The following is a 7,608-nucleotide window of genomic DNA, read 5'->3' as shown; positions in this document are numbered from 1 at the left end:
ATTAACTATGCAGTTGTCCAACTGACACAACAGCAAAATGCACTGACATGCAACACCTTCCTGGACCACATTCACAGCGCAACAGATTTCTTTGGCTGGTTCCAATTATTAGCCTGTGAATGTGATCCCGGAAGTTGTTCCGTGTCAGTGCATTTTACTGTTGTGTCAGTTGGACAAGTGCTTGGTTACTGACATGTGTTTAGAGTAGAGTATTGAAGTAATCCTGTGTGTAATTTTTGTTCATGTACAGGCGAATAATTTGAACCCAGCTAAAGAAATCTTTTGTGCTGTGAATGTGGTCCAGGAAGGTGTTGCATGTCAGTGCATTTTGCCGTTGTGTCAGTTGGACAACTGCATAGTTAGTGACATGTGTTTAGAGTAGAGTATTGAGGGAATCCTGTGTGCATTTTTTGTTAATTTTTATGGAGATGATTTTAAAATATGACCTTGTGAAAAATTATAAGTTTCTTTTTTGGCTTAGTGTATTATGCGATAAGCAGTAGTACACATCCAACTTCTCAATTATGGTGTATCACCAATGAGAAATTGGATGTGTATTTGTAGAAGTAGTTTGCTATCAGCAGTAGATAGATGTAGTGTGCTATCAGCGGAAGATAATTGATAATTGAAGTAGTATGATATGAAGACTTATATTTCGACTACAAAACCATTTGAATCTATTTAGAACTAGAATTCAATGAACTTCTGCAAGACTCTTTTGGGGACTCTTTGGCTCTCATCCAAACCCCCATTTTGGTAAAAGTCATGTTCTCATCCGATACCCATAGAGGTCCAAAGTCTGTATCTCACCAATAAGTTCCTCTCACAGTATACCCCTTAATTATGCTATGTTTACTCTACTGCAAAGTCTCGGCATTAAACATATACCTATTCCACATTGAAGTACCCCTGGGATAAACATATCGTTATGATTATGATATCCCTAAAAACGGATATTTCGTTAAATCAAAAGTTTCAACCGCTGTGTAGAGTTGTATGCAGGGTCGAATACGCATTCAACTACGTGTAAACCACAGTACTCATCATTGATTTGGGGGCTTTTGTGCAGAAATTACTTGGTATAGAAGTTATTAATAGTCATCTTTGTCATAGTTAACAAACATTCCATTTGATTTCAGAGCAGAAATCACAATATTGGCCTATAATATGTGCATAATATTCTGGGATTTCCTAATTTCACACTAACATAATTATGTCATAGCGATATCATGTTTGTACTTATTTGGTATCACTGGATAGAAGATACCTATAGCTATACATTCGTATCAAATATAACAGTATAGAACATTTTAATATAGAAAATTCAGGATTTTCAGCTTTATTATACAACAGATCAGCCTGCTTTGTACAGCTAAGTCAATTCGCTCAAAATTCTTGATTCGTCACTCTGCCAAATTCATAACGATAATTGTTACAAATGACCTTTGGGTCAGGACTACCACTGGATCATGAAGGGTCCACATGGCCATTTTCCTGCCAAATTTTGGGCTGCTATACACAGTGAGCTGGATATGTTCAAAACCATATGCTGAGTGAGTGATAGATAGGACCAATGCGGAGGAAGGGACGCTCACATTTATAGGTTGGTCAGCAAGGCCCAACAAAAATACAAATTTCAAACAAACAGTACAGAAGGAGTCAATAATTACTTGATTTTTAATAAACCATTTATGATTATATATTTTATTTTGATCATACAATGCCTTATGATAATAAGATATTAATAATAACAATAATAGACATTTATTTTGCAATACACAAAATATCAAATACATGGTTGCATTGCTGCCGATTAATTCTGTGTACAAACATATCTCACAAATGTCTCCCATCAAGACAACACAAAAGAAGCTTACACAAAAGTTAGTGTGTATTCAATAATAAAGTGTGGCATTGTCAACAAATTAGACTTACATAGACATTAATCAATTTCTGCAAGCAGTGTGTTATGATTTATACTAGAAACACTACCATTATTAACACACCTGTTAGCCTTGTGTTTTATTCAGTGGTGTATAAGCTGAAACACCTAAATATCGACAATGATAGTGATTATTTCTAGATATGTTACTGTTAAATACTGCAGCTTAGCAGGAAATTGATAAGAAACTTTATGGGAGACATTGACATACAATTCATTTTCTGCATACTTTGTAAAACAATTTAAGAAAAAATACTTGAACAGGCAAGTAAATTTAGACAAACACATGATACAATAATATAAACAACTGTAAAAAATGCAGAGGCCATATAGGAGTACTCTACAGAAAGACTTATATTAATAATATATACCTATCACCGTTAAAGTGTACTCTTGTTATTCATTTCAATTGTAACTATCAATGCATGATGCGTATGATGTATAATTACTTCGCACATCAGCTGGAATGGATGTCTTAGGCTAAAAAGTGTTACATAATCATTGTATAGTGAACAAAGTGCATACATGATGAGCAATGTGACTCTATTCAATATAGATCAAATAAAATTTACATCTTTGTGATTGCTGAAGCACAAATTACACAACAGTGTGGATATCAGTGAAGAAGCTTAATTACAGGAGCTCACTTTGTCAATACACCTGTTCACTGCACTTTTCAGATTTATAATTGAAGACTGAATTAAAAAGACTAGTTTACATCCATGGCATGGTGTGATTGGTTGCTGACCTGTTCAGTACGGCATATTTGGTATGGTTGACAGGTAATCATATGCAAACTTGGTCTTTTTAAATTCTGTCTTCAATTATATCATGTTTCCTTATCATTGGGCTCTTCCATTTGAAATCCACACTCCCCTGTGGATGATTTAGCCAGTATTCCACAGAAGTATGGGTTTCAAATAGAATAGACAATTGGGTGACTTCCATTTGAAATACTCGCTCCAGTTGTGGAAGATTTAGGTAAAGCCGTATACAGGGGGTCCCTCTGCAGATGACTTTTCTTAAATCTTCCACAGGGGTATGACAGATTTCAAATGGAACAGCCAAAATGATTTCCACATAATGCCGAATAATAAATAACTCTAAACTGTCCCTATTTAACACGAGAAGTGTCTTATGTGATTTGCCAAGCATGAGTAGCAACAGTGGCATAGGGAGGGGGAAAGGGCACGTGCCCTGGGTGACGCCTTTTAGGGGGCGCCAAATCTCCCCTGGTTAATTTTTTTGGGTCATTCATTCAAAAGTTTTTATGTACTGATATAATATGTTGCCTAAATGTGCAAATTGCTTCATACCTCTTGTCTAGTTCATGATAATGAACCAAATTTGGTAATATTGAAGCATTAATATTGCCCGGGTCTGGGAGTTTTAAGGAGATAGCAAAGTTTGTTTCTTTATCAGAGAAGACTTTAAAGAATTGCAATTTGAATCACCAGTGTGCTCATTCTTACCACACATGAACAAAATATACAGAATAAATGAGCAACTTTGCAGCATCAGTAGATTGACCACTGTTGGCATGGATGCTATTTATCATGTAATATATGTACACATGCTAGACTTGTTCCAAGTCTTACGTGATGTAGGCTATGTAATTAGAAGACTTGTTCAAAGTCTTGAGTTATAAAAATAAAATTGTAAGATCCATAATCTCTTTTCTTACTACATGATTAGTCTAATTAATATCCCACATTGCCATTACATGATACAAAGATTAGAATAATAGTTTTCCTTGTGGGTTTATATTATTATCAATACATTAATGAATCAGTAGTTAATAGCAAAATATATTATTACAGAGATGAAATTTGCAGGAAAATGGAGGAAAAGGTGCATGAATTTGTAGCCTCAAAACAGGCTGAATTAAGTGTGGAAATTTGGAGTGACAAAATGGCTGCAGGCAAACTTACATGCCTATAATTCTTCTTGACCATTTAAGTGGTTGGCTGCATAATTATTATTACGATTTTTGCATAGAGCTGAATAACACATAACTGTAAACCGTCCGATTTGCCGCGCGCATGTAGCGATCATGGTAAAATTGGCTTTTACTGTTAAAGAAATTGGTAATATTGCCCTCTGTAGTACATAATACAAAAGGATGGTGTATACTGTGGTGCTATTCGTCAATATGCCAAACAGACTTGTATCAATGTATCAAAATAATTACAAAATTGATTGCAAATCAAGTTTGAATATGGGAGAGTATGATAAACAGTGTTGATTTTATATGGTTGGTTTTTTTCCTGTTACAAATACTTTGATTGCTTCTCCTCAAATTCCCCCTACAGATGGATAATTCAATGACCACAGTATTGGATTATCATAATTCATTTCATAATTTCTTGTTTTTCAATTTAAATCAATTCTGTCTCAACAACAACTACAGTTGACTGATGTGGTTTTGAAGATTTGGTTTGCCATTTTGAAATTATGTCAAATTCCCTTCAAATATCACCTTAGTTACCACTTACTCATAAGTTAAGAAATGGAAATTATGTGGCCCCACACTATTCTGATGGTTCATTGACAAAATTCTGAACAGAGAATTATGGAACAAGACCCTGTGTCCAGGGAAAATATAAGGATGGATTGTGGATTTGGCAAGAAATGTTGCTAACACACTTTAATAAATTCATGAGAGATAGTAGATTACCGGTCAGAGCTAAATTATTGTGATATCCCCATTGTAGCTACTAGGCTATTAGGGCCACCGCTAACTGGACCAAACCCAGTGAAGCTATCTTACACATCCCACAATGCATTTCTTCCATTTCAATTTTCTGTACTGAGTGCAACACATGTCCATACTGACAAATAACACCTTAATGCACAGGACACATCCAAACCTTGCAAAATATTTTCTTGACTATCGACTCGCGTATAGCCAGTCTATTCTCAACATGAAAACAAAGGGAACCTGTTCAAAGTAACAGTGGTGTCATTTGATGTAATGAGGTGATGCGTCATGTTGCAAAGGATTCTGGGAAGAGTAAGATGTCTTCTCTGATTTAACCCCTTGAGAACTCCTGCCTTTCTTACAGTGTTACTGATTGGTTAATTATGCGGTATAGTCATCGAAAGTGACCAATTAAAATACAGCTCCTAGCCATTTAAGCCCAATCCTCTTCAGCCCTACCACCATTCTTACCATGCTGCTGATTGGTTGAAGATATTATAATAGCCTTCTTGTAACCAATCAGCTGGTAGTACTCATGGGGTTAAATATCTCAGATTTTGGTTGTCAAATTCTTTCAAGTACACTTTGCTTTACCTACCACAAAATCAGTCGAATGTTACTATAATATTTTATTATTTACTGTTCAAACCAAGATTTCTACATATAAATGTGGTGAACAAACTCACTTTATAAGTCCCATATAAAGTTTTAATACAAATTGGAAGTAAACATTGCTCACAGAAATACACAATATGACAATATAATTAATAATAATATACACTCCAGAGTGGGTAATTGGCAAATGATTTCAAGCTGCTAAATTAAAGTGTGCCTTTTCTATCAATTACATTTACACATTATAACACAAACAATATACAAAATAACTTTGATTTTAACATTTTATCAACATAAATACAAGTAAAGCAATACACAATTTGAAACAAGGTAGTCAAGACAATAATGTTTGATTATACAAATTGAATCATGCCGGGTGAATTTCTCAAATCAACAAGATCTTTTGATGTAATCCCTCAGTATCTAATCTAAAATAATAATATATTTAATACAGGTATTAATTTATTATTCCATAATTTCTCAATTTATTAATGAAATAATCTTTATTTTAACCAGCTTTATTTAACTGTTCTGTAATAACATCCTTCAACAGCCCCGGTCTTCAGTTGGTCATTTATAGGTTAATAAATGCGTATCACTTGTTGGGAGTAAAATTGTACAAAATAATGCATGCGTACTGAGATGTTGATGCGTCTCACAAGTGGGAGGAGTGCATTAGAGGCATCAACATCTCAGTATAAGTGCATTATTTTGTACAATTTCTCGAGTAACAAGTGATACGCATTTATTAACCTATTTCATACACAACTAATTTTTTTCCGCTATTTTATAACAAAATTGTGACTAACAATGTTGGGAAATGCAAGCAAATATATATGCATCTACGCACAAGAAAAATGAACACGTCCGAAAGCACTGCGCGTACTACGTGCCTGTGCAATTATACAATATTTATGCACGGCCAGTAATTTACTAACATTTGCTCTGATTGATTCTCACTATCTAGGAGTGTATGAAAGTTGGATATATGCTACCGCTACTCCTTAATGTATCTTAGACCTCAGTCAGACGTGCATGCTTTTACCAAGTAAAGATAGTTGGACCATGGTACGGGTAGCGTGTGACCTCAAGCGACCATGGTCAGACTATAATAGTCGTACCATCTTTCCCCAACGATGCTAATTAGCATTGTTAGCACCCAAGTTACTATGGTCGGACTAAATTTAGTACACACAATCAACCCTGTGACCTGTACAATGCGTCGTCCGATCATGCATTTCAGCGTAAAAACAAGCTCTTCGTACCATTATCTGACTATTGTACACTGCCGTGTCACTGTACGTTGTTTAGTCAACTATATTCGGACCATGGCAAAGAAAACGATGGTCGGATGACGCAATTATGTACGTCTGACCAGAGTCTTAAACTGTGATAAAAATAACAGAAGTGTCAGCATAATGTGCAATTATTTTTCCAGACAACCTAATTGGTGTAACCAATGTAATTAGTGTTCCCAGTAATTGTCAGGCTAAAATAAGATTGCCAAGGATGTAATAAAAAAACCTGTAAAATGAGGAAATCAGTTGCACAAATAATACGGTAAGTTGATGACAGAGGAGATTTTATGATGAGTATTTTGTTGAGTGCTAAATCACACACAAAACAAGGAACACATACATAGAATAGCAAATATTTACAAATCATGTGTATATGATAAGGGTTTGACCAAAAACAATTACATGAATGTATAAATAAAATATAATACAATAAAAATTCTGTTAGACAATATTTCATGGCATTACTCATTGGAAATTTAAAAACACAAGATATGGCAACTGCATTGTAATCTACATGTTCTGCAAAGTCAAGGTTTGAGAATTGTAAACTTGCCAAACACTGCTAATGCCCAATTTCTGATCAAAACTTCCTCTGCTCCTCCCTCCCCAAGATACACCTCACACCATACCTATACATGTTTATATACTCTATCTGCAGTTATTCCACCTGCCATTACATCTGACTGTTGTGGACTACGTTACACACCTGATCGGATTCTCATTTCATTTGACTGTCCTAAGCTAGTCTAATGTGATGTATGTATGCAAGTCCTGTCCAGTCTTCGATGTTGTTAAACCATATCTCACAACTCTCTTAAGTGATACTAAAATCATGCAAGCATTTAATAACATTCTAAATATAGCATAACACTATATACAATGAAAATACAACCAGACTAGAATTGGAATGTCAAGAAATAAACAGTCAGAATCGACATGAGAAGAGGACTATTGAAAAATGTAATGCTCACAAATGTGCAGTGAAACATCCATATTGATAATTATAGGAAAAAATGCATCTTACTTATTAATTTGGGACAGAAATGAGACCT

Source organism: Amphiura filiformis, chromosome 3 (assembly GCF_039555335.1).
Source record: "Amphiura filiformis chromosome 3, Afil_fr2py, whole genome shotgun sequence".
In the NCBI taxonomy this organism is placed as follows: Eukaryota; Metazoa; Echinodermata; class Ophiuroidea; order Amphilepidida; family Amphiuridae; genus Amphiura; species Amphiura filiformis.
This window is presented reverse-complemented; position numbering follows the sequence as displayed.